Genomic DNA, 20,972 nt, shown 5'->3' with positions numbered 1-20,972 from the left:
AAATACAGGTGTCTGTGCATGTGTTTGTATAGAACTATGGAGAATGAGAAGATCCTGAGGAGATGGGGATTACGGGCCATTTTTAATTATCCGTTCCTCTAATTTGCATTATGCATCTTTCTTTCTTCCAACTAGAAAAACTTCTGCTTCAGCTCTGGCTTTCTGCTTTCTGATCACAGATTCATTGTTTTTAAGTGTATAAGTTAGGGTCCAAGGATTGGAATGCTTTCCCCAATACATTGTTAACTTTCTAAAGGGTTTTGATTTCTAAGCAGAAGAGAAAACAAAACAAAAACTATCCATGGCCTGCAATCGAGCCAGGATGTAATGTTTGGTAAGACTGACTGACTGCTCCATCTCAAGTACATATTTTAATTTTTTAAGACTGATTTAATATTTGGATCAAACTTTTCTCCCCCAACAAACACTTACTTTGCTAGCTTTTAAATGATTATTTTTCTTTTAAAACCTAATTCCAAAAATTGTAGAATCTACATATATATTCTTAGATTATTAGATACAAGCATGAGAATATTCTCTGAATGGACTCCTAACCCCAACAGCTGTATTTAATGCCCTTCAGCTCTGTGGGCTTCATCACAACAAAATCAAGAGAAACCATCCATCAGCTGGGTGTCCCGGCGTTTAGCTGCGCTTATCTCTAAGCGGCTCACTTGAAGGTGGTGGTTGTTTTCATGGATCTTCTTCAGTTTTTTGACTCAAGTGAGTCACCTGGCCAGTATTCCTCTGCAAGAACCACTGTTCCAGACAAACCTCACCACACACAAGGCTGGGAATAAAAATTCCTCCTCCTCCTCTTTTTTCTAAGACCAGAACTAAATTTCACAGGAAGATGGTAAATTATGGATCTCCCACCCAGGACTTTGCTGTTTAATTTCCCACAAATAAATGTGCTGTTATTATAGTGGTATTCGTAGTGTAGCAGAACTCTCAAGCACAGAGAAGGTCACTGCAAACCTCATTTCTGGCTTAAGTGATGGCACACTGGTGTGCCGTTCCTGTCTGGGCGACATTTCCTAAGGCCAGTCCACAAGCACCTTCCTTCACGGAAGAGGAGGGGGATGTTTTGGAAGAAAAGTTAAATTCTTGACTGATGGAGACAAGACCCACGATTTTGGAAGAAGTCAGAGAAAGAGGAGAGAAGCACAGGAGCTCTGGGTGTACATGTGGGGAGGACCTGCTCTATGAAAATGATTTTTGACTTTTAATGATGTGTCACATGCACCCCTCAGCCCAGGGCATGAGGACTGCCCTCTACACCAAGGTTCAAAGCAAAGTGCCATCGACAGCTATGTATTCTGTGGGAAGAAGTCCGCCTTTGTCTTCTGTGCCAAGAACTATTTTTGTGGACAAATAACATGGAGTTTGGAATGTTCATGCTTTATTACAATTACTACTTTTTATTGCAACTATTACTTCTTATGACAGTTATGACTTTATTACAATAAAGTTAGGGTAAATCAGGGTGAGAGTTCCCATCCGTATAGGCTTATTGGCTAGAGATAAGGTAGCTCACGTCCTGAGAGACACAGAGAACAGGTAAAGATGTGGGATTCAGGGAGCCTTTGGCCAAGCGCCAGAGACCCTGACTTCTAGGGGCAGCCGCACCACTATCTAGCCCTGGGATTGGAGGGTCAGTTACATGGCTGTTTCCTTATCACTAAACTGAGTATCAAATAGCCCCTATGTAAAGGGGAGAGTGTGAGGAGTCAATGCTTTTATGCAGAGCCCGATGCACAGAAAATATCCAGTATGTGGGAGCTGGCATTTTAGCTCCTCCAGCAATTCCCCAAGAGAGACCTGAAAGGTCAGTAGGAGAGGATCAGGGAAACACACACCTGCCTCGCCCATGACCACTCAGGGCTCGACTCCTCGTCCTGGCTCATCAGCAATGTCAAGCAGGCAAGGTGGCACACATAAAGCCCAACCAAAAAGAACTACCACCAGAGGCCTGTGTTTGGGCATTCTTTGCTAGTATGTACAGCTGGAGACACAAGCCGCATTCTAACACCTAACCGGTTTCCCGAACAGCATCCGCTTCCAGCCTTCGAGTTCTGAGAACTCCTGTGGATGTTTTCCAGTTTCTCCAGTTCTAAAATAAAGGAGAGTTTTGGCAGCACTCACAGCTCCTCCTTGGCCCCCAAACAGGAGGGGGATGAGAGGGGAGTCTTAATTAGAGCAACTGTGTTTATTTTCTTGCCTGACCCAGCTTTGATTAAAGACACCTTCAATTAGGTTGATTTGAGGTGTTTGGAGTTGTGATTGCGCAAAAACGAAACCACCACCTTCCACTTTGGGTTAAAGCCACAACATTCTCTCACTGTGCTGCTTAAAGAAGGCAAAGAAGAACAAACGAGCATGGGCTGATGGCATTTTTGAAGTTTCTCTGCTAAAGATAAGTAATTCAATATAAGTGATAATTTGGGGTTCAGAGCCGTCAAGAAGCTGAAAGGGAGATTATTTATAGTATTTTTTTTTAAGCCTTGGTTTCAAGGTGGCCAAAAGTCCTATTAATTCGCAGTTCCCTTCACAAAACAGTTCAGCATTCGGTCCCAGGAGAAATGGCTGTTTAAGAGTTTCATTTCATTGAGTATGTAGTTAGAGCACTCAATATGCCATCATTCTCTGGGAGAACACTGGCCCCAAACAACAAAATCTTAATTGCTGTTTTAATTATCTTAAAAAGTAGAATCACATGGGGCCTGCTGGAGAGCTGGTGCTGGTAGTTAAGGACAGAAAGGGCAAGTTTGTTTCTTGCCAAGAAGCCAGCCGTGTTCTGAAACAGCGAAGGAAGCACGAGCTGATGAAGGGGGCGTGTATTGTAGGAAGGGCAGCGCACAGAGCTCCTCTGACATCACTGGAGGGGAAGCTTTATCTTTCAGTCATTTGCCCTGTTATGTAAACATCTTAAAGATCTTCTAAAGCAGCCCTTGGTTTCTGAAGGCACCTGAGAAAGTGAGTGTCATTAGTTAGGCTGCTATTAGTTAGGCTGTTGGCGTCTGTGCTGGAAGAATCCATTGCTTGGAGGGATGGTCTGGACAAGGCTCAGGTCTTTGGGGCTTGTCTCCATGCAGACTGGACCGAGCCAGGGTCACTGGAAGATCTGCTTGAACTGACCTTAGCCTCTAAAGGGCACCTCTTTCTCCAAGTTGCTTCATGGAAACGAGCAAACTCTGCCCATTTGGAGGCAGCAGCTCTTTTCTCTGCTCAGATGTAAACTGAGTTTTTCATTTCACAATCAGTAACCAGCTTAAGACAGAATTTTAAAGGTATGTATAAAGTTTATATATAAATCCCAATACACCTTTTCTAACATCTGCCTGGGGAGCAGCTTATTTGGGGGCTGACACAGGCTTGTTTTACCACTTTGCACATCTTTTCATCCTATGTAATTGTAAAGAAGCCAATGTGTGGTTCTTGAAACAATCTCATTGTCCAGTGACAGCACGATGAAATAAATTGCAGTGAACACATATGGGAACTATCAGGCCGCCATGAAGATGATTTTAGAAACCAATACACGGCATGGATTGTATGCTAGCTATCAGGTGTGAGTGCTATGTGCACGATACGATCGATCTCACCAGTCATAACTCCAAGAGATAAATATGACCATTACTCTTATTACCATTTTATAGGTTTAACAAATAAAGGCTTAAGGAAGATAACCAACTTAAATCCCAGCGAAGCTAGGATTTAAAGTTACGTTGTTTGACATTAAACGCTGTGGTCTTCCAGTGCAAGTTAAAAATTTCAAAGCTAGGTTAATGGAAAGATATTTATGATATGTCCCAAATTGGGTGGCAGGGGGCGACAGCAAAACAGAAAAGAGGGCCAACAAGGTTACAGTTTGACCCAAACCTGTAGGAAAACACATACAGAGGAAAAGTTTGGGGAGAAATGCATAAAAATATTTTATGTTGCTTGCTTTCTTTCATACACTTCTCTCCATTTACCCACAATCAGATATACAATACTTTCAGTAAGAAAATATTCCCCGCAAAGAAAAATTTCCCATTAGTTTTACGGTTGTATTTATTTACTTGGAGTCAATGGTCTGAAATGGTAAATATAATCAAAGAATTATTTCTTCGTTACTAGAGTTCCAATGCCGAGCAGTGACGCCTCCATTTAAATATGGAATAAACTAGTGGCGTAAGATGCGGCCAGGAAAACAGCATTTCAGGCAGGGGCAATGTCCATGACAGGGGGCTGTGTGGGAAAAGCACGGCTCCCAATTGCATGTGTATCTTTCTACACGTTGTGTAGTTTCTACTCTGAACATGGACTACTCGTATTTATTAAAACGTAAAGAAAACCTGGGAATGTCGGCTGGGCGTGGTCGCTCACTTGAGTCCAGGAGTTTGAGACCAGCCTGGGCAACACAGTGAAACCCATCTCTACAAAAAATACAAAAATTAGCTAGGTGTGGAGGCATGCCCCTGTATTCCCAGCTATTTGGGAGTCTGAGGCACGACAATCGCTTGACCCTGGGAGGTGGAGGCTGCAGTGAGCCGAGATCGCGCCACTGTACTCCAGCCTGGGTAACAGAGCAAGACCTTGTCTCAAAACAAACAAAAACGACCTGGCAATGTCTTCAGAGATAATCAGTATGAAAACAACTACATAGGAAATGAGGCTACAGGGTTGGGAGGGCAGAGCAGAGGAGAGGTTTTGTGTTAGAAAAGGAATGCTGCTTTTCACAGAATAAAATCATCCCTGGCGGGACATGGTGGCTCACGCCTGTTAATCCCAGCACTTTGGGAGGCTGAGGCGGGCTGATTACTTGAGGCCAGGAGTTTGAGACCAGACTGGCCAACCCAGCAAAACCCCATGTCTACTAAAAACACAAAAAAATTAACTGGGCGTTGTGGCGCATGCCTGTAATCCCAGCTACTCAGGAGGCTGAAGCAGGAGAATCACTTGAACCTGGGAAACGGAGGTTGCAGTGACCCAAGATTGTGCCACTGCACTGCAGCCAGGACGACAGAGCGAGCCTCCATCCAAAAAAAAAGAAAAGAAAAGAAAAGAAAAAATCCCCATGATGAGGCATTCAGAGAAGGTCCTTTCTGTGCCCCGCCACCCTTCTGGGTTAATTAGTGGCTGGCTGGGGCTTTCATCCAAAGCCCACATGCACGTCAACGGCAGATGCTATGGTGACAGGAAGGAAGCTCTCCTGAAAATGCTCCACCTAGCAAGAGCAAGCCACTACCAGGGAAATCCACATCACATGAGCCGGACAATGCATGTAAGAAAAAGAGCACTGCCTCCCTTTCATCCTCTACTCCTCTGGCCACAGTTCAACACAGATGCACGTGCCCAAGATTTCAGAGCAGACTGCCTTGGAAGGCACTGATGCTACTGCTTCCACGGAGCAGGAGCTCATCCTATTTTCCTGATGACCGTGGTCTTTAACCTAGCACTTCTGATATCCAGATCCATTATGACCTATTTTCGAGCCAGAAATTAATTTATGGATTTTAATTATCTTTAAGATAGATTGAACAGTTTCTACACAATGTGCACCGGGCCTTCAAACAAATTTCAGGAATACATGCACTCTGGTCATGATATCTCTAAGACACTGATTTTTCACTGACATATGAAGAATTTAATTTGACCATGATGAGTCTCTTTCTGGCAGTAGATGGAGTCAGCAGTGGGTTCACCTACACATATGATGTGGCCTGTGAAGTTGTGAAAAATAAACTCTGAAGCGTACCCTATAGTTCGAAAGGCAGGCGGTGCCCCATCCCCCAATGTGGCCTGGATCTCATATAAATCTTAGTGTTATATCAGCATTTTGTTTTGTTTTAGTGACAGGGTCTCACTGTGTTGCCCAGGCTGGAGTGCAGTGGTGCAATCATAGCTCGCTGAAGGCTCAACCTCCCAGGCTCAAGGGATTCTCCTGCCTCAACCTCTTGAGCAGTTGGGACTACAGGTATGTCTTACCACCTCTGGCTAATTATTATGTTTTTCCTTTTTTTGTAAAGATGGGGGTGTCACTATGTTGCCCAGGATGGTCTCAAACTTCCGGCCTCAAGTGATCCTCCTGCTTTGGCCTTCTAAAGTGCAGGGAGTACAAAGTGTGAGCCACCGTGCCTGGCCTATATCAATTTTGGAGGCTTATATTTAAATGAATGACAAAGACGTTTTTAAAAAAGGAAAAAACTAAAAGCATCATGAACCCAAATATTAGATCAGAGTCCAACCATCCTCATATTTATGTCAGCAAACACAGGTACTAAATTTTGTAATTTAATGCCCCATAGCCTGTAATTCCACAGCCATATGACTGACAACAAGTACAAAATAAAGGGCTGACAGAAGCAGCGGTGAGCAGGACTCCTCAGTCTCCTCACGTTTGACATTTAGGGGTTGGGGAGGATGTCCTGTGAACGGCGGGACATTTGACAGCATCCCGGGCCTCTACCCACTAGATGCCAGTAGCACCCACTCCCCCAGTGGTGACAACCAGACATGTCTCCACACATTCCCAGGTATCTTGGGGGTGGAGACTCCCCCAGGGTGAGAACCCAAGTTAGGGTAGTTACACAGGCCCAGAGCCACTCCCTCTTATGCGGCAGAAAGGCCCTCAAATTCCTTACGTAAAGGCCCTGACCCCCAAATATCTGCAGTGCCTTCGCTACGTAATCACAATTTAGATTCTGTCTTCATCACATCATGGCCCTTGGGTGGGCCTGTCGGAGCCTCACCTCCAGGTGGCCTCCAACTCAAAAGGCCACAATTAGAAAAGGTGGAAAGAAAACAGTTGTGTTCCTCTAGGTTAGGGTCAGCAAACTGCAACCCAGTATCAGTGTCTATAAATAGGGTTTTCTTGGCACTCAGCCATGTTCATACATTTCCGTAGGGCCTACACTGCTTTCACACTGCAATGGCAGAGTACAGCAGCTGCAGCACAGACCGCCTGGCCCGCGAAGCCTAAGCCCCTAACTATCGGGCCCATCACAGAACATGCTTGCTGAGCCTGCTCTCAGTCCTTCCTGCTCTACCACAGATTTTCCCACCTCTACATCTGAGAATGACTGCCTAGTCCCTTCTCGGCTTGGAATCTTCCTGCCTGAGAACTTCAACAGTGAACGCCCCTGAATGTGAACATTCCTCATAACCATACCAACCCCTTTAAGACTGAGATACAAAAAACACTATCACCAGGGTCTGCGATGGATGCCTTTGAAAGGAGGACATGTGTTGAAACCACACACACCTCAAGGAAACTGTTAGAAGCCCTCACTTTCTGAGATGCAGCACGCAACATAGGCAGAAAGAGTATGTTATGTAGGTTATTCCCAACCTTACTAATGAACTACAGCAATAGAGTACCATTTTTGAGGATAATGCCAAATGACTATCTGCATGTATAAACCATACAAGTTATCAAAGGCTACAAAAACACTCAGTCATGTATAAATGACTGAGGTATAAAGCCAAACACAGATACCTCACGCAGAGGAGAAATTCAATGTGTGCTGGATTCAATGAAATTGAAGCTTATGTTCCCAAAGTACTGAACTAATACCCACTCAAAACATTGATGAGAGAAAGATCCCCTCCCTGCTTCCCTCTGACATTTAAAATATGGTTCAATGGCATTTCAAAAAATATTGACTGGTGTAACAGCCACTTTGGAAAAATTCAGTTCCTCAAAATGTTCAACAGAGGTACCATATGACCCACTCCTAAGTAAATGCCACAGAGAAATGAAACATATGTCCACACAAAAAAACTTGTATATGTGTGTTCATGACATCATTTTTAATAACAACCAAAAGGGAAATACAACTCCAATTTCCATCAACTGATGCATGAATCAAATATGTTCTATCCATGGTCTAGCCACACAATGGAATATTCTGACATAAAAAGAAATGACGCATGCCACAATGCACATGAACCTTGAAAACATTATACTGAGTGAAAAAGCCAGTCAGAAAATTCAAATTCACTAATACATTACAAATTTTGTTTTTATAAACAGACTACACCTTTCATTAAAATACTTATACATGTTTAACTTGTTAAAACAATCTACATATGCGTATGTCTGGCTTTAAACAAAAGTACCTCAAACAGTAAGCTGCTTATTTTAATTAAATTTAAGTCTATCATTTTAGTTCTAGTTGGTTCTCTTAAAATAGTAAATCAAAAAGCTTCCTCAAAATTCTATCTTTACACTTTAAAACTGCCCAAGTTCTACAGGTTTGTTTGTTTGTTTGTTTTTTTAACTAAAAAGGCATTAGAGAAAGAAACAGAAAATTAAATAACAATTAAGTAAAATGAAATTAAAATCACACGTACCGAAAGGTAATAAGATAACTTTTACAGAACTTTTGGGGCATGGGTCTCAGTTTTAGTTTGGGCTACGGGCTTCTCAACTCTTGACACCTGTGCACATACAATTGTTTGGTGTGCTAGTCAGGAAACCTTAGCATCTCACCAGATTTACACATAGTAATCTCCATGATTTTCTAATAAGTTTCAAAGTTAACTAGCAAATCAATTTGGAGACAGACACAAATCATATTAAGAAACTGATAAAGCATAGAATTAAGATATAGGAGCCAAATAAAATCTATACTCATGCACCCAATTATAATTAACTTGTCTGCATAATTGTAATTCATAATGTTGACAAGAGAGGTTGATTTTAGAAGGTGTCATCCTCGCCTGGTAAGACCCAGAAAAATTTGTTATAGCTCCTTCAGGATCCAAAATTCTCAGAAGGCAGGCCAGATGCAGTGGCTCACACTTGTAATCCCAGCACTTTGGGAAGCCGAGGTGGGCGGATCACTTGGGCTCAATTCGAGACCAGCCTGGACAACATGGTGAAACCCTGTCTCTACTGAAACTATTTTAAAAATTAGCCAGGTGTGGTGGCAGGTGCCTGTAATCCCAGCTACTTAGAGGCTGAGGCAGGAGAATCGCTTGAACCCGGGAGGCGGGGGTTGCAGTGAGCCGAGATCGCACCACTGCACTCCAGCCTGGGTGACAGAGCAAAGACTCTGTCTCAAAACAAACAAACAAAAACAAAACAAAACAAAACAAAACAAAAACACAACCCAAAATTCTCAGAAGTCAGTAAAAAGGCAAATTTCTCATTTGGAATTGACTATGCAGCTCGCAATGATTTAATGATTGTCTGTCTACTACCTTCAACCTTCAGTAAGGAGAAAGACCGGGCACTTCCCCTGACAACATCATTTAAAACAGAAGGGGTTCCATTTTGGGAAAATGCAGTTCTGCTCCTCAAACGGATTTCAGGTACAAGGGCAAGGATCCAATGGCATGCTAGGCTGCTTACCTTATGGTGACTTCATGTATGGACCTGTGGACCAGCAGGCTTCCCAGCATCCGGTCATAAAAATGGGAAGCCGTCTGCAGGGACCAGCCTAGGGAGAAAGGGAAAGGTTTGAAACAAAAGACTTAAAAATCATTGGGGTGTGTTTACCTCTCAACCATCCCGTTCCTTTAGGTTTTTCCTTCTTCCTAATTAAAACTTAACACATTTTATTGGTTCTTAATTTCTGTCTTAGTCCATAGCACAGATTGTAAGGTTTTGTTTGCAAAGTGAAAAAAAGGAGAAATTAAAAGTGGCCGGTCAGGCATTATGCATGTAGAAGTTCTGAAATAAAAGAGTCTCAAAATAGATAAAATTAATGTTAGCTCAGCTATTGCTACTGCTATTATTTAAAGATAATTTAAAGATTTAAATTAATTTTAAATTACATTAAATTTAAAGATAAATTAAGGTTCCCTTGAAATATCAGTTTTTGGAACAGGGCCTTATTCAGCTGATACATGAACCTGTGCACACCCTTGGGAGAAGACAACACGCTTTAGCTAAACATTCCCCATCACTTGGGCTAGCTTTCCAATAACTCTGCCAGGCACATTTGTGTGCATATATGCATTCTCATGTACTGTGCTCATAAAAACACACAAACGGGTCAGAATCCTTTCTCCTCCGGCTCCCCTAAAATCAAGAAAACCAAAGGCACCCACTAACGTCTCAACTTTTCATTTACTCTTCAGACATTTCTGTTTCACAAGGGTTCCATTTGCACTGATTTATGAGGAAGCCAGGTTTATGGCTCATAAAATGATAATCCTTTATATCAAAAATTGTTTTTATTTCTCAGTCACTATAAATACTAATCAGTAAACCATTTACCTAATGATATTTACCTTATAAAATTTCTTTGGTTGTGAATGATTCCTGCCTCCTAGAGAGTATAAATTATCCTCTATCATCTACGAATTCAAGAACTAAGGAAATTAAATGTCCACCATTTTCTCTAAATTCTTATTTAATAGTCTTCAGTGATAATAAAAAGGTACCAGGTTTAATATAATTGAAGTCCACAAGTGAAGCTATGAGTGAAGGTGTTTCTTATTAGGGAGTTTATATAGAAACTCAAGTGTTTTAAGGAAATTCAAGCAAATTATTCCCACTGAGTCATGTTTATAGTTATGTTGTTTAAAGGAAGGAGATTTAAAAAAACCTACAAGCAGGTTCACAGGCCCCTAAATTGCATTACAGTACATTGAAAACAAAAACCATAAGGATAGTCAAGATGAAAGTAATAACCAGGGCAATTTGTAAAAAATCTACCACTGAAGTAAAATAATGAGAGTGAAACTAAATTCATCTGTAACTCTGAATAGAAATGAAAGGGCACCAGGGAAGCAGGCACAAAGGAATCTTGATTTTGCTTATAAAATATACTTTTAACTATGAAAAAAATCTGCAGTGGAGATGAAACAGGACAATACTCCTTATAGTGAGCTGGAGAGACCAAATTACTGTTTTCAGGATTGGGTTATAAATTACCAGGGGAAAAAATAGCCTTATGATGAAACTGCTAAATACCATAAAGTATCAAAATATGAGCAGCTGTCACCACAATAAGTTCCAAATTGCTTGTAAATTAAAACATTAAAACCCACAATAATTCAATAAGTAATTAATATACAAACAGCTCTTATTACAAGCTGTTCAGAAGAAAGCTTGCAATCAAATTCCTATTCTTTGGTCCAAAACAGATGGTAACCCACAAATGAGAGTCTTGAAATTTGAGATTATCTCTTATATATGTTGTTAAATTCAATAAGTATAATTAACTTATCATCTGTGTGTGATCAACACAAAAATAGGAATTATGACTTTGGTTAATAACATTCTTCTGGTTATGAAACATGTCAAAAATAATTAGTTTATTGCTAGAAACAATATATTTAAATGAGAAATCAGACCTTCCAACACCTGGTCATTACTGATTTCCCCATTATTAGTACGCAAATAGAACCACAATAAACAGCCCTGGCAAGAAAGTTTACATATTGCCAAATATTTGTGTGAAACACAAACGATTTTAACAAATGCCATATGCTCTTTATTTTTACAACTAAATAAATGCTGATATGTGACAAATATAAAAGGGATTCTAATTTTCTGGTAGTCCTCTGTTCTTGGTGTGGTGTGCCATGCATGTATAGTGACAGTCCCTCCACACTGAACATGGAGAGGTTTTGAAGGGGCTCTCTAAGCTGACACAACACAGCATGTACCTGCTTCTCCAAAGAAAGTAGGTTAGAATAGAGCTTGCAGTGCTACATACATTTCTTCAAAACACTGAATTCAAACACTGTAATCAAATAAAATACAAGATAATTTAGGAACTGCAAATCCACCAGCCTGCTCCTCCCCCAAAATTTCTCTTTTTCTTTTAGTCACACAAGCACACCTCATTAAGAGACCCCAGGCGTTCCACTACTGAGTTCTTGCCAATGGTAGGTGAGAGGAGCTCGGAAAGGATGTGCACAACTTGTGGTCATGGGGGTTGCTTGAGAGCCTGTCTGACCCTTAGGAAGGCAGGATAGTAACACAAAAGGAACCTGGATCCGCCGATGCTCTTGGGGATTTGACACCTACCCTTCTGGGACTACTGCCTGCCTTTGTCTCAAATTGCTGTATTTTGATGTTTAGCCTATTCCCTAAGTAGAGTACAGAATCCCTGGGTGATGATCTCAATTTTCCTCATGGTATCCGGTGTTTCCTTCGGTCACACCATCCATAACACGCATTATACCTTTTCTACCCGAACAGGAGGAAGAGTCCTTTCTTCTTCAAGTTCATTTCTACAGTCCAGGCTTGACACATAACACATACTTGATAAAAGTTGGCTTAATGAATGAAAGATGTACCATATATAATCAATCAAAACATTACAGTTGCTGATCACACATGTTAATATAGATTTCGGAAGTCCTCTACACATTCATTTCTTCATGATGTCTGCCTTAATTCTATTGTGAAAAAATCAGAAGAAAATGCAGCCTTTTCACATGGATATTGGAATTCAGAAAGATTCCTGTGGTGTTATCTTTACTGGCATCTTTGAGGATGTTCTTGGGGGAAGCACGAAAATTTCAAGAGATAGTTTTAAAGAAAAGGACACAGAATGGTCTGCTATTGTTTTCCGATGTTTTAGAATTCTAGATCTCCAAGTGCAAGCACCAGTTATCACTCCATTGTGTCTGTATTTATGAGTAGGCAGTCTTTGTATATTTCCTTGAACTGGTGCCTCACCGACACTGTCATTTCACTGTTCGCTGTGTCTGGAAATAGACCTAGGCATATGTGAGCCAGCCACCTACAGTTCATTTTCCACCTTTTAATTCTTCACACAACTATTGTTTCATAGAGCTGAAGAGTTACAAAGGTCCAGCCAAATGTTGTCCAAACTCAATAGCACCCTCAGCTAAATTTCATCCTATATGCAGATCAGCTGGTTTGTTCCCATTCAACTATAAATCCTGTACATCACTTTTCAATCGTGCTTTGTGAATTCCTCTGCAGACTTGTAAAACCACTGTAAGGGATTTTTACATCGAATACAAGAAATAATAATCTAAAGCACTGAGAGACTCTTCTTTTTAATACTATGTTTTCAAATTCAGAAACGGGCATTCCTCGAAAGCAGTCATTTTGAGAAATTATATTCTTTTCCTATGAGGAAAGAATTAGCAACTTTAAAGACTCCTCTTTTGATGCAGCCTTCAGAACCCATTCACCTAAGAAAAACCAGAACAGCACACCTCAGGCCCAACATAGACATTCCCCTGGACCATACATGGTTGTTGTTGTTGTTGTTGTTGTTTTGCTTTGTTTTCAGTTGGAATAAAAGTAACAACATAAAATTAACCATTTTATTATTTTTCTTTTAAAAAAATTCTTATTTTTTTAAAATATAGAGATGGGGGTCTTGATATGTTGCCCAGGCTGGTCTTGAACTCCTGGCTTCAAGTGATGCTCCTGCCTCAGCCTTCCAAAGTGCTGGGATTACAGGTGTGAGCCACTGAGCCTGGCCAAATTAAAGTGTACAATTTAGTGGTACGTTCAGATGTTATGCAACCACCACCTATGTCAAGTTCCAAACCATTTTCAATCACCTGGAAAGGAGTTCTGGTGCCCACTAAGCAGTCACTCACATTCCCTCCTCCCCCAGGCCTGGTGACCACAGAATGCTTTCTGGCTCTATGAATTTCCCTATTTGGGGCACTAAATGAGATCATACAATATGTGACCTCTTGCATCTGGCTTCTTTCACTGAGCATGTTTTCCCAGAGCATCCATGTTGTAGCACGTTCCAGGGCTTCACTCCTTTTATGGCTGAATCCTATGCTACTGCGTGGCTGGACCACGTTGCGTTTTTCCAGGCAGCAGCTGACAGGAACCTGGCTTGGGTCAACCATGCTGCTATGAACAGTCATGTCCTTGGGGCAATGGCTAGCAGTGGAATTGCCTGGCATCGTTCTGCCTTTATCCCTCTTTACCTGAGTCTCCTCCTCCCCAGGAATGAAAGGTGCACAGGATGGGCGGAGGGAGGCCAAGCTGGAGAGAGCCAGGACCTGGGGAAAGGAGCAGAAGGCCTAAGGCCAGCAGGCAGGGTGGCCAACAAAGGGGATGGATGCACAAGGAGGAGCCAGGAGCCTGCCCATGGAAGAGCCATAGCCAACAACAACCACATGCCAGAGCCCTGCTTGGCAAGCACTGTCTGTCTGACAAGCTCATGCTGTGTGCAGGGCCGCACATGCTCACTACCTGGCTGCCACTGCAGACTGAGCATTCCTCTACACAGATCAAATCCCTACCAAGCATTTGCCCAATGACAACAAAGGATGCACCATTTTCTGCTTGGAGCCAAGTTTTTTTTTTCCCACTCAGAAGCATATGGATTACACATTTAACCCCAAATAAAAGCATGGGATTGGCATCACGTTTCTGTATTTCAATACAGTGTTCTGGAGCAGGGGTGACAGTGCCCGCTGCCGCCCGCTCCCCACACCCCCCGCCATCTCCCAGGGGATATTAGGCAATGTCTGGAGATATTCTGGGGTGTCCCAACTGGAAGTGGAGGTGCTACTGGCATCTCTTGATAAAACAGAATCAAATTTGTATGATAAAATTCCTTCGGGTGCTCGTGGCGAGGCCAGCACGGTACAACACTGAGGCCCCCTGCCTACAGCCATACCGACTCAGCAGCCACAGGAAGGAGGCACCGGGACACAGCCCCTCCAGCCCCCATCCTGCCTTTAGGTGGGCGGACATCTTGCCTGCAGCCTCGAAAGACCCCACGCTGGTATCACTCAGCTAACAGAGGCCAGCACTCCCGGCTTTCAGAATCTAACACTTTGTCACAGGCAGGTCGGAAACATACCTGGGCAAGGGGCCTTCTCAGCCAGCACCTCATCAAATGGGGGTAATAATTTGCAGAGTTGTTGCCAGGAAAAATGAGAACCAAGTGAACTTGGAAGCCAATCGACTGGAGTTTTAGAGTAAGTAGGGGAGTGTTTGCCAAGGCATGCTCTTCAGAGTGCCGTTTCTCAGGCTGTTTAGTAGATGTTTAGTATGTGTCATCTCAAAAACGGCTCCACACTTCAAAACAATTGGCAACACCGGGTTACATAAAGTTATTAAAAAATAATAGGCTGGGCGCAGTGGCTCATGCCTGTAATTGCAGCACTTTGGGAGGCCGAGGTGGGAAGATCACTTGAGGCCAGGAGTTCAGGACCAGTCTGGGCAACATAGCAAGACCCCATCTCTATTAAATAATAATAATAGGTAACATGTATATTGTACCTGTTACATGCCTGGCTCTGTTCTGAGAGCTTTGAGCTTGGATTAAATAATCTAATTAATAATTTTAAATATTTAATGTGCTTAGTACCATAAGTGCTTCTACAGCATACACTGTGTCCGACGGCAGTGGTGGTTTCCGTGTGTACAGGAGCGTGTGAGGGAGCGCTGTTACTATCCCGTTCTCACACAGAGGGAACAGACGCACTGACATGCAGCTCCATGTCTAGGTCCCAGGGCTGGGGACTGGTGGAGCTGGGGTGTGAATGCTTGCAGTCCGACTCCAGGGTTTGCACTTGTCACCATGAGGTTCTGCCGCCTTTTCATTTGCTGCAGTTTGCTAAAAGCTTTGATCAGCTATTGTGCGTCGTGAGTGCAAAGATGAAGAATTTAGGATTTACTGTGAATCCCACCTCCCACAACCTCACGGTGTATCTTCACTGCCATATCCCAGGCCATACCAGCCAGTCGTGCATCTGTACAATAAATGTCTAGTCGGTCCTCATGATTTCCTCCCAGCTCTGGGCTGCATGTACGTATCCTGGGCAGCACGTATCCTGTGAACCCCTCTATCCTGCCTTACTGCTAATGGACTTGTCCAGGTGTCTAAGTGCCCATGCAGATGAGGATACGCCATGCTCAACATGCTAGGATTTGCCTGACTCTCCCCGGTTTCTCTATGAAAGACATCTCCATATGCTGAAATCCTAAAGATACTTTTCTGACTGACTCTGAATACCTCAGTCACTAAACATTCTAATAAGCTGAGATTTTACTGTTAAAAGACTATGTGTTCTCCAATGTGTATTTTTTTTAAGACTCTGCAAGCTTGAAATCTAAAGGTGACAGTACTTGACTAAAATGAATGCAAGTGTGCCAAGATGGTAATAACTTATAAAAATACAAGTTACTTTTAATATCATAATAGTGTCAAGAAGCAGGGCAGTTCTGTGTGAGCCTCATCCCCTGGGAATCAAAATTGGGCCAGCATCCTCATTTCTCTTTCTACTCACCAAACTATGAAAATGGGTATGGGGAGGTGGAAAGTCACAATGCATTCATTATTTCCTCATATCTTACCATCTCATCTTTTTTTCTTTTTAAATTCACTTTTGGAATAGTCTTGATCTAGGTGGATTATTTTTTACCACTGTAGTAAACCTCTGCCCTTCTTTTTTATATGTGCTCCTCAGAGGCAACTCCGAAGAGTCCCCTTCCTTTTAAAGTTGTATTTATGACATAAAAAAGTTCTATATTATTTTCTTAATAATCAATGACCAATTTTGCACACAAATTCCTTAGGCCTAACCTTTAATGTTCTTTAAAAATAAGCATATATGTTATAAGCAAACTAGAAGGCTATAAATTAAAACCAAAGAACATCTTAAAAGAGTTTTCTTTTAAAACCAAGTCTGCATGATTAAATGATAAAAATTGCTTGTCCCATGTCTACAGAAGAAAACTACAGTTTGAATGTTTTTGAAATTAACATTTCAGTACTGCCATCTGTAAATGGTAACCCTGGGTATGCCATCAATTTCCCTTTAGTATGTTCATGGATCATTACTGTACAAAATGAGAGAGATAGATTGTGGTAATAGCTTTTATAGCTGAAACAAGGAAAAATGTTACTACTCGAGCACTCCCATAAAGCTGGCGGTTACACAGGCAATTGTTACTGATATCTTTTCCACAAGCTAACCGTGTTTGCATACCCTCTACACAATACCAGGCAAATGCCCAATTGCTTTCTCGTAACCCAACTCTAAAAGGTCCAAGGAGCCAATATGGAGTTATAAAAATATGTAAAAATAACAAACACTGGTTTTCATCAGTGTTTCTCTAACTGGTTTTAGTGTTCATTAATAAAACACTAGTACTGAGATGATAAAATATGTTACTTAAAACACATTTTGGCTGGGCGCAGTGGCTGACGCCTGTAATCCCAGCACTTTGGGAGGCCGAGGTGGGTAGATTACTTGAGGCCAGGAGTCCGAGACCAGCCTGGCGAACATAGCGAAATCCCATCTCTACTAAAAATACAAAAAAGTTAGCTGGGTGTTGTGGCATGCGCCTGCAGTCCCAGCTACTCAGGAGGCTGAGGCACGAGAATCGCTTGAACTCGGGAGGCGGAGGTTGCGGTAAGCTAAGATCGCGGCCACTGCACTCCAGCCTGGGTGACAGAGCCAGACTGTCTCAAAAAAACCACAAAAACCAAAAACGCGTTTTAAGGATTCCAAGATCAAATAAAGTTGTAAAACTCTCGGTTAAGGAAAGTAAAACAGATTCAAAACCCTGAACAAACTCCAAGCAGGATAAACAGCATAGAAAACCCCAACAAGACACAATCAATTTCTTGAAAATCAGTGACAAACTCTTAAAAGCAGCCAGAAAACAACCCAAAAGTTATATCCAGGGGAAAAATGATAGTAAAAACTGCAAATTTCTTGTCAAAAGCTATGCAAGGCAGAAGACAATGACATCTTTAAAGAACTGAGAGGATGTATCAATGCAAAATTCTACACTCAGATGAAATACCTTTCAAAGAATGATGGCAAAATAAAGACTTTACCAAACAAACAAAAGCAGAGAGAATTCACTTCTTGTAGACCTGCATTACAAGACAGATTGAAGGGAGTCCATGAAGGGGAAGAAAAACTTCGGATGGAAAATGTGGATTCCCACAAAGAAATGATAAGTGGCAGAAATAGTAAATATAAACATAAAAAATATTTTCTTCTCTTTAAAAGAATTCTTTTCCATGTAATTGACTTCTTAGTACAAAATTAATAACTACGTATTATGGTGTTTGTAACATGTATAAAAGTAAAACATATGGCCAATGTAGCACAAAGCACTAAGAATGTAAGGAGAATGAAAGCACATTGTTGTAAGGCTCTTATATGTGAAGTAAAATATCTTTCAAACATAGATTGTGATAAGGTTAAACATGAAAATTGTCAACACTAGAGCAACACCCTAAAAAATAAAGCAATGAGTTATTGCTAATAAGCTTACTGTGAAGTATAGTCACAAAAAAGCCCCAATTTATGCAAAAGCACACAGGAACCGAGGAAAAAGGAAACAGAGTAAGTGGTACAAAGAGAAAACAAAGAGCAAGTGGTAAATGGTATAACCACTCCAGCGAAAAGGCTGAGACATGAACAGCCGACACTGTGGGCTACTGCCGGGTGAAGAGTGAGAGGAAGGAGAGGAACAGAGACGCTAACTATCGGGTACCAGGCTGAATACTGGGGGTGACAAAATAATCTGTACAACAAAACCCCCATGACATGAGTTTACCTGTGTAACAAACCTGCACATGTACCCCTGAACCTAAAAGTTCAAAAATAAAATAAAAATCAAAGCAAAATAAATAAGAGGCCGAGATTGTGAAACTGGATTTAAAAAGCCAGAGTCTTCTCTATGCTGTCTATAACAAACCTACTACTTTGAATACATGTATATCCTGTTACTGAATATATGTATATATATTATCCATATATCTCATATATGTTATATATTGATTATATGTTGTTGATATATAGTCTTTGAAAATATCAACAGCCAGCCCTCTGTATCCACAAGTTCTGCATCTACGGATTGAAAATATTTTTAAGGCCAGGTGTGGTGGCTCACGCCTCTAATCCCGGCACTTTGGGAGGCCAAGGCGAGAGGACTGATTGAGGCCAGGAGTTCGAGACCAGTCTGGACAACATGGTGAAACCCAGTCTCTACAAAAAATACAAAATATTAGCTGGGCGTGGCAGCTCACGCCTGTAGTCCCAGCTACTTGGGAGGCTGAGGTGGGAGGATCACCTGAGCCCGGGAGGAAGGGGCTGCAGTGAGCTTAGCAAGACCCTGTGTCAAAAAAAGAAAGAAAAAATATATTTTTAAAAAATAAAAACAATACAATAAAAACAATTTTAAAAACAATATAACAATTATTTACATAGTATTTACATTGTATTAGGTATTCCAAGTAATCTACGATTTAAAGTTTACAGGAAGACGTGCATAGTTTATATGCAAATAGGACACTATTTTATATCAGAGACTTGCGCCTCCCTGGATTTTGGTATATACAGGGGTCCTGGAACCAATACCCCACAGATACCGAGGGATGACTGTATTCTATTCAGCTTACAGTTCTCCTCCTTCACAACTTCCTCCATTCCTCACCTCCTTAGGGAATCTGTGGAAGACATTTCAGAGGCAAAGAAAACATAAAAGAAGAAACGAAACATCGAGTGATTCCTGGACACTAAGTGCAGATGCCTTTAGTAGAGAATTAATAAGCGAACTTAACACAACACGATGATGCTGGTCTGTTAGAATGAGACAGCCAGACATTAGGCCCCTCCAGGAGACAGAGCATCATCAAACTGAGGTTGCCATTCAGCTGTTCACTTAAAACACCTTTATGGGACTTACGAATATCCTGAACCCTGTATTAAATTATCCAGAAGATAATACCGGGAAGTCATGGGCCCTGCTCATGAGGACATATTAGAGCCAAGGAAGTGCTTGGACGGGGGTAATAGACATGCAGGAAAGAGCGGGACTGGCATTCCAGAAAGCTCCCCACTGAGCCCCGTCCTGCTCCTCACTCCCATACAACCGGCGATCAGCGATCCCGAAGTATTCCACACTCACTTCCCATGTAATCCTAGTACGGTCTGTTTCTAGAGAAACCCTCTTAAAACTCTGGCCCCAACAGCCTGTCTGGTCCAATATCCTACACGCAACTGCCACGTTCTATCAAAGTTCTCCAGCACAAATGCTGCTACCGTTTTTTTAAATCAAGGAAAACGATGGTGTTTTGCTTCTTTCATGAACAAGTACATGAGCCAGGCATTTTAATAAATACACTCTGGTACACGTTACATGCATCTGATATGCAGAGAAACACACGGATACTCACTAAAAGCACTGAATAAAGCTGAAATATTCACAGTGCTCTCTATCATAATTTGTCTTGTTTGGCTATGCTGTTTACTATCCTCCCCCTTTCTGAAATTGAGATTAACAGATGGGAGATATACCTAGATATGGCAACAGAAGGGGAGAAAGTTCCAGAACCATGGAGCAGTGGTAGGTACACATTTTCTCTAAAGGGCCAAATAGCAAGGATCTTGGACTTTGCAGCCATCGTAGTCACGTGTACCTGGAAGCCACTGGCAATCTGTAAACAAATGGGTGTGTTTATGCAAACAGATGTGTATGTGTTCCAATAAAACTACCTACAAAAGCAGGCTGCAAGCCAGTTGGCCTGTGTGCAGTAGTCTGCTGAGCCCTACCTTAGAGCAATATCATATTAGATTGATTAAGCTGTGCACTCCTAACACATTAGTAAAGTAGAATAGATAACCTACTAATATCATCAAGGTGACCCCAGACAACTAACATGCAGAAGAAGATCTGTATTCCACAAGTAGAGCAGGTTTGTCTTGGTTAATTAGAATGGCCCCACTGACAGGCCCACAGGTGCCTGAGGGCAACCTCAACACAGGTTTTGGTCCCTGGATGCTTTCACAGCTGCCACCAGGAGTCTTTGGGGCAGTCATGCAACATCGCTTTCTGTTAAGCTGATGCTTACAGAACACAAGCCCAAAACGCCTCGTAAAAACATCCAAGTCTGCCAGGCGCAGTGCCTCATGCCTGTAATCCCAGCACTTTGGGAGGCCAAGGTGGGAGGATCACCTGAGGTCAGGAGTTTGAGACCAGCCTGGCCAACACGGAGAAACCCCGTCTCTACTAAAAATACAAAAATTAGCTGGGCGTGGTGGCA

General features: G+C 41.9%; 1 protein-coding gene across 3 annotated transcripts in view; it reads right to left on the bottom strand.

The window, feature by feature from the left end:
- TBL1X (transducin beta like 1 X-linked) overlaps positions 1-20,972 on the bottom strand; it is a 256,272-nt gene that overhangs the window by 70,004 nt on the left and 165,296 nt on the right. For all 3 annotated transcript variants that reach the window (XM_055377011.2, XM_063702810.1, XM_063702809.1), the window contains exon 3: positions 9,344-9,431. The gene's annotated coding sequence lies outside the window, so the exon portion shown is untranslated. The remainder of the gene's footprint in view (positions 1-9,343; positions 9,432-20,972) is intronic.

Source organism: Gorilla gorilla, chromosome X (assembly GCF_029281585.2).
Source record: "Gorilla gorilla gorilla isolate KB3781 chromosome X, NHGRI_mGorGor1-v2.1_pri, whole genome shotgun sequence".
In the NCBI taxonomy this organism is placed as follows: Eukaryota; Metazoa; Chordata; class Mammalia; order Primates; family Hominidae; genus Gorilla; species Gorilla gorilla.
This window is presented reverse-complemented; position numbering and strand designations above follow the sequence as displayed.